The 12,646-nt window shown below is 38.2% G+C and overlaps 1 protein-coding gene across 5 annotated transcripts in view; it reads right to left on the reverse strand.

The window, feature by feature from the left end:
- LOC101699615 (spermatogenesis-associated protein 31A6-like) overlaps nucleotides 1-12,646 on the reverse strand; it is a 791,892-nt gene that overhangs the window by 743,831 nt on the left and 35,415 nt on the right. The gene's annotated exons all lie outside the window — the stretch shown is intronic.

Genomic DNA, 12,646 nt, shown 5'->3' on the forward strand with positions numbered 1-12,646 from the left:
ATTATTTTTTTCCTTATCCAGTAAAATCATCCACGAGATAGCTGGCATCGTTCTGCTGACCAAAAACCTGATGGCTTGAAAGGAGAGAGTCTAAACTCTTAATTTTTAGCTTTGGGAAAAGAATCTTTTTTCTCTAAAATTAAGCTGAAAAGCAAATAACATCACCCAACTAGTGGTACTCAACCTTGAAAGAAATTAACTAGGATAAATTGGTGTGGCAGAGATATTATAGTCTTTGTCTCTTTTTTTGTCTCATTCTTTATTGCTTTCTCTTTTTTATATTAATTTTATTGGTACATTTAAGGTATACAATATAATGACATTCATCACTGGAAATTTGCACCTTTACATAATCTCTCTTGGTTCTTATTTTTTCCCCATTCCCCTGCCCTCCCTTCAACTCCTCCATCCCTCCCTATTTACAAAGACTTTGTTTCCATTTTTTCCTTTTCTCATATTAATTCCATTCCCTTCTTTCCTTTCCCCTACCCCTCCCACTTCCCCTTCCCCTTTGCCCCTTTTCTTCCTATTTCACATTACCTATTATACCTTTTAGTCCTTATTTACACTTTATAGTCCCTTTTGAAAGTGACAGAAAATCACACAGATGGTCAACAGTCAGTGTTTGGCCTGTGACCCAGGACAGCAAAGGAAACTTCTCATGGATGAAGTTAGTATGCAGTAAACCCCGCCATGGACAGTACATCCATTGCAGGGCAGTGGGTGCCTGAGCTTAAGAAGGATCTCATTTTACTCCAGACAAATGCACCAGGAAGCTACAGGAAAAGCTAACTGGATCAACCACATACTCTTTATGCCTACTGCTGTCCTTGTCAAGTGTTTTTTTGTTTTGTTTTGTTTTTGTTTTTCAGTGCCAGGACTAGAACCTTCGATTGACCCAAGGACCTTCACAGTGAGCTATATCCCTAAGACCTTTTTTAAATTTTTTTGAGCAGGGTCTCACTAAGTTGCTAAGGCTAAGCTCAGACCTGTGAACCTCCTTCTGCAGCCTCCCAGAGTGCTGTGATTGCAGGGGTGCACCACCATGCTCAGCTACCTTATTAAATTTAAAGAGTTGAAAAATTAAATCTTTCACAGATAAGGATCCTAGAAAGCCTGTTTATGTTCTCTTGCTGATTACAGCATTTAAAAACTCCCAAGCCAAGTGGTCCTAATGGGATGTACAAAGAGAATTCTACTTCCTGGGAGTAACACTGAGCTAGAGTTAAATCAAATGAAGTCTTGTGGTGTGACTCGAAAATTAAAAACCTGGATTTCCACATAGTAATTCTCTTGGATTAGTTTAAGCATTCATAACCTACATTTCTAAATTTATGTCTGGTCCCTTTTTATTCCCCCTCTATGGTAAGTCCCTCTCCCCCAGCTTTGTCATTTGCCTCCCACATTCCAAGGCAAAAGACTGTCCTCATACCTATATGGATTGGATCGGAATGTCTGTAAACATTATCTGACTTAAAATACAAACACACAAAGTCAAGAATATAAAGGGATTTTCTTAATAGATGTACAAACTCAGGCTCAGAGAGCTTAAAGCTCTTGTCCAAGGTCAAAGAATAAGAGGATCTTGAATCCAGGATCACTTGACTGACTGAAACTTACATTCTCCTCACCCAAACCTAATGATGATTGGGTGGCTGATTAGGAGCTGTAGCTGCTCAGTATCATGAGATACTCAGTATCATACCACACAGTACTAACCTGATGAAAGATCGAAATTCAAAATACTGTTCCTACTGAATTCACATGGCTTTGTTCTTCATACCGCTGAAACATCACTACATCAAAACTTCACTAAGTCAGAAACAATCTGTACTGCTTCTTCCTATACATATATCCCTATGGTAACATTTAATTTACAAATCAGGCACAACAAGAGATAACAACACTAACATAATAAAGTAGAATGATTATAACAATATACTACAATAAAACTTTGCACATTGGGATCATTATTAAATAAAGTAAGAGTTACTTGTCACAAGTACTTTGACATCTCCATAATTACTCTGCTAACCAAGACAGCTGCAAAGTGATTGAGAGTCAAGTAGCCAGTACAGCATGAATATGCTAGGCAATGCCACAATCCATGTCCAGCATGAAACAGAAGGAGGAATGGCGTGAGATTTCATCATGATACTCAGAAGAACATGTAGTCTTGCAAGTTTTCTGTATGTTTAAAAACTGTTGCTGGTTATAGTGGTGCACACCACAATCCCTGAACTATGGAAGCATGGGGAGAAAGGGAGAAAGATTCCAAGTTCTAGCCCAGCCTTGGCAACTTAGTGACTTAGTGAAGAAAGAGAAAGAAAGAAAGAAAGAAAGAAAGAAAGAAAGAAAGAAAGAAAGAAAGAAAGAAAGAAAGAAAGAAAGAAAGAAAAGAAAGAGAGAAAGGGGGGGAGGAAGGAAGGAAGGAAGGGAAGGAAGAAAGAAAGAGAGAAAAGAGGGAGGGAAGAGAGAGAGAAATAGAGAGGAAAAGAAAAGAAAAGAAAAGAAAAAGAATGGGGCCAGGAATTTAGCTCAGTGTTTCTACTGCCTGCCTCAAAAGTGCGAAGACTCAAGTTGAATCCCCAGTACCAAAAAAAAAAAAGAAAGAAAGAGAAAAACTTTTTAAAAGGTTGGAGGATTTAGGTTAGTGTGAAGGCCCTGAATTCAATCCCTGATCCCCCCCCCCCAAAATTGTCATAATAAAATGTTAGGGGGAAAATTTATTTTTAAAAAAGTAGAGGGCCAGGGATGTAGCTCAGCGGCGCAGCACCTGCCTGGTAAGTGCAAGACCCTGAGTTCAGTTCCCAGTCCTAAAAAAATAAAAATAAAAAGTAGAAAATGTGGAAAACACAAAGAAAATAAGATTCTCCCAAAGCACAATAAAAATTATCAGTAAATAAAAACAACATTTTTGTAACTGCTTTAGTACTTTCTATATTTATGAATGTGGGTGTTTTATAAAATTACATCAATCCTATTTACATTTTCCTACTATGAAGAAGAATTTTATCAAAGGCACTTTCCTAATTCATTAAATATTCTTCAAAAATGTGTTATAACTGACTTATATATCTTGGCTATTTTAGGTTTTTACTGTTATAAATAACACTTTGATGAACATGCACAAATAAATATGCACTTTGCCCAGGGCCTTATAGCCACCATAATGGCTTTACCAAAAGCCTTTACCAAAAGGCTTTACCTTCCAAGGCAGAACAGCACTGTACTTTAAAGGCAAAGGCATGAGATTTTACTAAATCTCTCAGTTCTACTTCCTCCATGCTCTCATCATTTAACATAATAGTATGTGGGATGTGCCTGACACATCGCTAGTTCCCACTATACAGTAGCTAATATTGTTTCAATGGTCACCGGTGCTTGTGCATCGTGGCAGCTAGCTAAGGATCTCTCTGGCAAAGGCAATATTCAAGGAGACACAGCAAGAACCACAAACATAATGAGAACATCTAATTTGACTTAATGTCACCACATCTTGCACATTTTCAGTTATGTAAGACATACTTAATAAAAGTAAGCTGAATAACTAAGTGAATGAATGAATTATAAATGAGAGAGTAGCTACCTGGCTTTAATTCATCTAGGCATGAGACCAACTTCATCTCCCTTGTAAGCTCTCCCTGCTCCAGTTCCTGTGGAAACCGTGGAACATATCTGTCCTTTGTTAGCTGAAATTGTGTCATACACCTCAATTAAGGGGCCAGAGCTCAAAGTCAGGTTCTAATGCTACCTGCAGTGTATCTTTAGATCAAAACACTGGTAACAACATTCCCATTATTCTATTAGACTGTTGCAATGGGGGGGGGGGGCAGAGTGTGTCATTATCCCTCCCCTTATTCACATAAGGACCTGAGGTCTAAGGAAGCGAAATGATTTGTTCAGACCAGGAAATGACCTCCACAGCTGCTCTGGCTCGAAAGGTCTAAGTCTGCAATGTCTTTTTCTGCCTATTTTCAGGTTGCAAACAGGTTCCCCCACCACCATCCTCATTATGCTACTGTCTTCTGCGTTTGTTCCCTTTCCTGCTCCCTTCCCCTGGGTGGGCTCTGCTGGGCTAAAAATTTTTGGCAGCAGAGGGGGCTGCTGAGTCTAATCCAGCTTCCACCAAATAAGGACACCCACTGCCTGCTCAGCTGCAGCTTGAGGTGATGATTCCAGCCCCAATTCTGCAAGGTCTCTTAGGTGCAAGCAGTACAGAATACTCTAGGGATCTGCAATACAAAATAAATCCAGGAGGAATATGTTGCTCAGCCAGTATCAGCTGGTCACCCCAGGAAAGTGCTCATTGACATGTAAAAAAAGTTCTATTTCAAGGGTTCTCAAACCTGGCTGCACATCAGAAACCTCTGGGCTGCTTATTAAAAATACACAATCTTTAACTCCCCGTCCCAGATTTATGAAACCAGCATCTCCAAGGTAAAACCTGGAAATCTATCATTTTATAATTTAAGACCCCAGGAGTTTCTAAAGCACAGACATATTTAGGAACAACTAAACTAGATTAACTGGAAGGTTCTTGTTTTCATTCTAAGACAGATAAGCCAAAAGCTTCCATAAAACACTACTGTTTTTTTTTTTCTTGACTTATTGGTAACTGATTGCCTTGAGATCTCTCTCAACAGTAGTGTACGGCAAAATTATAAATGAGCCCCATATAGGAGCCACTTGTGGAATTTTACATTTTCTTTTACCTTAAAAACTATAAAAAGTTAAAAGAAACAAGTAAAATTAATCTTAATAACATGCTATTTAACCAGGCTACCCAAAATATTATTTCAACTTGCAATCAATATAAAAGTTATTAGTGAAATGTAGTGAATTATTATCTTATACGCCAGTTCTTCACAATCTAGTGTGTATTTTATCTATACAACATACCTGAATTCAGACAAGCCCCATTCAAAGGCTTGGTAGCCACATGTGACCAGTAGTTACCACATTAGACAATACCAGTAGCCACACCAATGGGGTCCAATCATTAGTTAGCAGCGCCCTGATGAGCAGGGGATTGGAGCAGAAGTACATGTGCCACATAACTGTCAACACTGGACAGAGGATGCTAAGTTACCTAACTTTAGTATTTTAGAAATCAGGCAAAAATATAAGATTCAGAGTTAATTAGCCTGTAACTTATTCATGGTGAGAAGGCAGGAAATCTATACTAGTAGTGTTTAGGAACACCACAAATAATAGACCCAAGTACTAGCATTTCAGAGTTGTATCCATGCTGTGTTGTATTTATACTAGGAAAATAATTTTTTAGACTTACGATCAATATAATAGGCCTACTGAAAGGTTACTGATTGATTTATAAGGCATCGCAAGTGTGACTGAATTTCCACTCTGAGATAGCCATTCGATACACTGCAGAAATGGGGCAACCTTGATCACTAAAATAATGTAATCAAGCAATAATAATAGATCATATTTAAAAATGTATGATTTTTAAAAAGCACTTTAGTATGCATTTTCATATGCATAAAATAGGATGCATGCTCCTATTTTAGACTAAAGAACTAAGGTTCAGAGGGTATATGTCTGCTTAAGTCTCATAGCTAGTCAGTGAACAACAGCTTAGTTTCTCCACACAAAGCTCTGGTCCATATGGGAATTCAACCTTGGCCTCATTATCAGCAAGCTTTCGCCAGCTACTTACCTGATGCAGCTATAAATATCGTTAATTCGCTTTTCAAAGGCCTTTCCTCTTCTAATAGATTAAGTTCCAGTTAGCTCCCATCCACCCTCTACTGCGTCTGCCTTCTCTAATCATCTCTCTCCCTGGAAGGTGTAAATGCCTTTGCCTCAGGCAAGGATGCCTTTTCCAGAGCACCATGTGGAGCTGCAGGCCAGCTTTTAACGTAGGAGCCACACTTTTCCACTGTTTGAGAGTGAAGATGATTTGCAAAGTCATTTAAGGCATAGAAGGGTTTTGAGCAAAAATGTGAAGTGACACAATAAGATAGTGTGTAAGGCAGGTGAACAGGTAAACTGGAAAGGAAGAGGACCTAAAATTAGAAGAATAACAACAACAACAACGAAATGGTCAATATCAGCCCTTCTTGTCACTCAAAGCCTTACATGTCCAATTTAGCTAAAGCAGCCATCCCATCAACCTCTATCAAATCATTGTCCTTTCATTTCTGCATTGCATCTGTCACTTACACCACATTGAATATACAATCCATAAAAGCACAAATCCTATGTTGTTCACTGTTCTAACCACAGGTTTTAGAATGATCTCTGAGATCAAAGAAAACACTCCATAAAAACTCGAGTAAATGAATGAACATTTTCCTCTGTGTCAGGTACTGAGTCAAGTATTTATCATTGCTTACAGGCAATTTCAATGAATTTTCACACTGATTCGAGAAATTAAATTTTATCACCTGCATTTTACAGGTTCCCATGAACTGTGAGGTGCTAAGTTTGTAATCTGCACATTGTAAAGTCACTAATAAATTTCTTATCCCCCAATTCAAAACTCTGCTCTCAATGAAACTTTCCCTTGGTGCATCAGTTGAGGACTGGACCCTGGGTTTCTCCTAGAAAATATCTCTTTGATTCCACTCATTTGATCATTCACCAGAAGTCTGTTTAACACCAACTGTATGCTAGTCACTCTCCTAAGGATTGCGGGTTGCAGCCAAGCAAGGACTGGGAAAGGTCTCAATGTAGTCCTGGAGATTTTCTCCCCACTATTTCTTTTCAATCTCCTCCACTGATTCATTCACATTTTACCTCAGTCCCTCAAATGTGATACCCCTGAGGTATCACATCTGTAGGCCTCCCTCTCTATACATTTCTACCTTAAGATTTCATCTAATGTTCCCTCTTGCACAGGTACCTATATGCACATGCCTTCTTAATATATATTTATCATGCTAACCTTTCTCCTAAACTACATCTCCTAAACTGCATCTCTCTTCCACCGAGACATGCTACCACCAACTTATTTCAATTCAACAACTCTAAAATGAAATACAGCATGTTCGAATTTAAAAGTTTTCTCTAGAATTTGAGTTGCAAAACCAAATGAAAGCCAGGATGGTGGTGCACATCCATAATCCCAGCTACTCAAGAAGTTGAGGCAGGAAGATTGCAAGTTCTCAAGGCCAGCTGGGGCAATTTAGCAAGACCCTTTCCAAATTTTCAAAAAGGCTGAATCGGTAACTCAGTGGCAGAGCATCCCTGGGTTCAATCCCCAGTGTTGAGGAAAGAATCGAGGGAGAATCCTTCGCCTAGTGGATTCAAGGGAAAAGAATGCAGAGATTAACAGCACAAGTCCAGAGACTGGCAAAGCATTAAAAGGACCCTTCTAAGTTTACTCAACACCCTGATCCCCTCTGCTACAGGAGAGGCAAACTTAGTCCCTTGAGGGTCACCATTAATCAGAAAAACAGTAACTACATGCTCACTCTCTTTTAAAAATGAATACTGTGTATAATTAATTATTCCTACCTTGGTGACGAAGGAGATAATAGGCAATAATAGTATTATCTCACGTCCATCCCACATCAATTTTTAGATATGTTCTACCAATCACAGTCAATAAACATCGTTTTCTTTTTATACTATACAAAAATATGAATTTAATTTTGACCAAATTTTATCTGAATCAAGCTAAGAAGCAACTGCTTACAATGCTATATTGCTAAGGTCAAAGTCATGGTTCAGTCCCTGTGGGCCAGTTAACTTGGCCTTGGGCAATTTCTCATTTCTTCCTTTGTCAAAGTCATACATTCACTTGTAAATGTGCACTCTTCAGTTTGTGGGAAACCAAATCAAAATGAAATATACTCTCAATATTAAGATATCAATTCTTTCTCAAATTCATCTATAGATTAAATATAATCCCTACAAAAATCCAGAGTTCTTCATAGAAATTGACAAAGCTGATTTTAAAATTAGTACAGAGCTGCAGAGGATGCACAAATAATTTTGAAAAAGTAGAATAAATTAAGGGAACTCACACTACCTGACAGTAGTTACTATAAAATTATCATAAACAAAAAAATATGACGGTGAAAAGACATAGTTACAGATCAACAGAATAAAATAAAAAATCCAAAAACACATCCACAAATACATGTTCAACTCATTTGCAGTGAATATGTCAGTTGATTCAACGGGGAAAAGATAATCTTTTCAACAAATGGTATTGCAAAATAAACCTCACATTCAAACACATACCAAAAAGCCCTCAAAATTAACCAAAAAGCTAAATGTAAGAACACAAACTATAAAACTTCTAGAAAAAAATACAGGTGACTTAAAGATATGCAAATATTTCTTAGGTCACACACATAAATTCAGTAAATTGGACTTCACTGAAATTGTACTTTACAAAAAGATACTATTAGGAAAATGAAAACCAAGCCCAAGACTGGGAGAAAATGTCATCAAAAGAGATACTCAGCAAAGAATTATAACAGAATATATAAAGACATTTATTCCCTGTAATAAAAATACAAACCCTACCCAGGCATGACAGCATACACCTGTCATCCTAGTACTCTAGGAGGCTGAGGGAGGAGGATTCTAAATTGAAGCCTAGCCTTGGCAACTTAATGTCTTAGCAAGACCTGTCTCAAAATTTAAAAATGACTGGGGATGTAGCTGAATGTGAAGGCCCCAAGTTCAGTCCCCTGTACTGCAAAAACAAAGAAAAAAAGAAAACAACCCAATTATAAAATAAGCAAAATATATGAACAGACATTATACCAAAAAAGCTATATAGATTGCAAATAAGTACATAAAAATATGTTCATAATTAGTAACTAAGAAAGTGCAACTTAAACTACAATGAGATATCATACATGACCCTTAGAATGGCTAGATTTAAAAGGCTGGCTATAGCACATATTGAAGGTGTGCAGCAAGGGAAACTTTAATGTACTGCTGGTGGATATGCACAATGGGAGAACAACTTTGAAAAGTTTGGCAGTTTCTTAAAATGTCAAATATATACCAGCTAAATAATTCAGCCATTTCTCTCCTAGGTGCATACCCAATGGGGAAAAAAAGCATATATTCATACAAAGACTTACATGCAATTATTCACAATAGCTTCATTTGTAATAGTCAAAAACTGAAAGCAGCACATTTGTCCATCAATAATGAATGGACAAACTGGAAACCCATACAGTGGATTTCATTACTCAGTAATGAAAAGAAACAAGGAACCTCTAAATAATGACACTGAGTGAAAGAAACCAAAGACTATATATTACATGATTCCACTTACATAAAATTTTTTGCTTTGTTTGTACACTATTGTCCTTCTCGCATTGATTTTGAAAGCTCATCTTTTTAAGTATGTTTTAGGTTAATATTTGCAAATATTTTCACATAACTTGTAATTTTCTTTTTAAACTGGCCTATAGTGTTTTTTGTTTTGTTTTTGTTGTATCACCTTATTTTATAATTAAAAACTTCACTGTGTACTATTGGTTGTGGTAAGAATTTGGCAGCAATGTGAATCTCTAAGTGTATAAATTCCCTACCTCTAGAAAAACTACAGATGTGTACTTAATAAAGCAGATCAGAAGCAAAACCAAGCTACTGAAAGCACAGAATTACAGTAACCCTCCTGCTCTAAATAACCTAGCTATCATCTTGGAAAAATCTAATTTTGAAAAACCAAAATTCTTTAAGAACATTTAATCGATGTTGATAATGAGACTCATAATTCCAACTGAAATTCTTAGAACCTAGTTGACCAAAGGATATTAAAAATGAAACACTCGCCATCACCATGCCCCTTTCTTCACCCATGGTCAACACTCCTACTTGATCACACATTCTTCCAAAAGCCAGATGTGATCTAAGTTTTCTCTGTGTATCATTCCAGGGAGCTGCTACCATTCAGGAGTGGCGTGTAAAATAAAACCCATTTGCCACCTTGGCTCTACTCAGAACTCCGAATGTAAAGGAACACAAGCCATGTTGAAGAGGTGACTTCATGCAGCAAGTCTGTTACAAAGCCACAGCTCAAAACAAGCCTCTTGCCTTCCAATCTAATGCTTTCTCAGCACCTCTTTGCCCTATCACCTCCAAAGGCAGCCCTCATAGAACATGTGCTGAATATCCTTTAACCAGGGAGTAACAGTACAAATGTGTAATGATATTTATGTCAATAATGTCCTAATAGGTTTAAAGCTGGATTAAGAAGGAACCTAAAACAGGTGAGGTGGCCCATGCCTATAACCACAGCTCCTTTCAGAGGGTTGAGGGAGGAAGATGGTAAGTCCAAGGCCAGCCTGGGTAGTTAAAAAGATCATGTCTCAAATTTTTAAAAAAGAAAAAATTAAGGGCTGGGACTGTAAGTCAGTGGTAGAGCTTCCCTGAGTTCAATCCTGAGTACTACAGGAGGCAGGAAAGCTAGTTGGGCAACCAATGGGAGCAAAATCCAGAGACTCTGAGACAATGACAAATCCAAGAGTGGAGACCATGTCTCAGGAAGAGCTCCATATGAAGCTGAAAGAAATACTGAATAAAGTGTCTGCGGGGACAATGAGGAATAAGGGTCTTCTCAAGTAGCATACAGTCTCGGGCCGGGGATTTAGCTCAGTGGTTCCACTGCCTGCCTCGCAAGCGCAAGGACCCAAGTTCGATCGCTGGTATCAAAAAAAAAAAAAAAAAAAGTAGCATACAGTCTTTAAGGCAGTCTAGTGTTTGTGTGTGTGTGTGTGTGTGTGTGTGTGTGTGTGTGTGTAAAATGAATTGTTGGGAATAAGGGAGAAGCAGCAGGCTGACAAAAAGCTAGCTTCCTTTTTTTGTCCTTCTTCCATTCATGCTCTACTTTTCCTACAAACTAATATGACCAAATATTCAAGGATGATCCATTCAAAGGATCACTGTATTATTAGTTGGCTTTGAGCACCGAATTAGAGATCATCCCAAGAACTCAACAAGGCTCCTCCCAGCACTGCCTCCCATGTTTCCATCTCACCCACTCCGCAAAGGCTTCCTAAGACTCCCACTCAACCCATGGACACCTGCTTCTCCTCTTGTTCATCATTAGGCCCTGGTTATGTGCCACCACCTGTTATCAGCAAGTATCTCTCTACAGGAAAGTACAACCTGCTGCTTCTTCATGGGCACGAACTGTGCATTTTCCTTATTCGTATGCCAGGTGGCACCAGGCTGACATAATCATTGCTCAGAAAATGTCTGCTGATTAAATGGTGAAAGGAAGAACTCAAAGAAACTTCTGAGTCTGACTTTCAAAGGGCCTATGAAGATCTCGGAAGAACACAGAGTTTCTTTTCCTCAAAGGCCTATCTGATTGGGTGGTGTACCATTTATGGAAGGTTCTACTTGGAGTGGAGAGGAGTCATTTTGAATTGCCTTACCTGTTTTAGTTTTGTGACTGATTCCAGTTCATATGTATATTAGCTATGGATTTCTAATTCCTCTCCTGCCTAAAACCAGTAGTGCTGTGTGGTGAGGAACTTGCAAATAAATGTGTTTTATCTTCTATCATAAAGGCTGGAATTAGGGAGATGGAAAAGAAAGAAGTGGGGCAAGAATTAGAGAAGGATCGGGTGGTTGGTAGTGTGAGTTCAATGATACATGCTAATCTTTAAAGGAAGTGTTTCTAAACTAGGCAGAAAATTACCCTTCTTTCCCAGTAGGTTGCCAGACTATACATAGAGTACACCCAGTTAAATTCACACATCCCCAAAATTATTCACTGTTTCTCTGAAATTCAAATTTAACCAAGCATCCTGTATTTTTATTTGCTAAATCCGGCAACTCCTACCCTAGGAGAAAGTGACAATATCTAAAGATATTTTTGCTTATTGGGACTTAGCAGGTGCTACTGGTATCTGACAGGCAGAGAGCTGGGATGTTGTTAAACCTTCTGCACTACAGTCAGTCTTCACAGTGAAGAATAATCTGCCCAAAATGTTAACAGTGACACTGTCAAGAAGTCTGATTTAGAAGGATACTTTTATTGGCTTGGGTTGTAGCCCAGTGGTAGAGCATTTGCCTAGAATATGAAAGGCCCTGAGTTTGATGGGAGAAGGAGAGGGGTAGGCAGAGGGGGAGGGGGACAGGAAGACAAACATGTATATATACATGTATGTGTATATATACATGTATGTGTATATATGTACATATGTGTGTATATATATTGGCACATATATTCAATTACCACTCTGAAAACATATTTACAAAGGCTTTTTTCTTATAAATCTGTAAAGTAATATAAATTACAGTTTTATAGTGGCAATTTCTACAGCCCTGGGAAGATACAACAGAATTTAGACCATATTTGAGAAAGGGTGATCAGAAATATTAAGTAATTTTTCAGGATCCCACAGAAGCCACAGATAGGATTAAAAACCACAACTGCTAAACACACCATTTATCCAATAAAGCCCACCTGTCTGCAATTTTGCTGGGCTCTCACTATGCTCAGAATGGGGCAATTGCAAAGGGTTTTAGTTTTCAAGAGGAGATCAAAAGTTTTCACAACTGATTAGCATCCAGAAAGCAACAGACTCCTTTAACCTCGAGATGCAAATAACCAAAGATTGTCAAGGGATCTGAAGGGCTGGAGGATTTGATGGAAGATCAAATTCCCGACATTTCCAGGGCAATTAGTTTCACATGC

This window comes from Heterocephalus glaber, unplaced genomic scaffold (genome assembly GCF_053883595.1).
Source record: "Heterocephalus glaber isolate CG9 unplaced genomic scaffold, H.glaber_assembly_v1.0 deba00001606, whole genome shotgun sequence".
NCBI lineage: Eukaryota > Metazoa > Chordata > Mammalia > Rodentia > Bathyergidae > Heterocephalus > Heterocephalus glaber.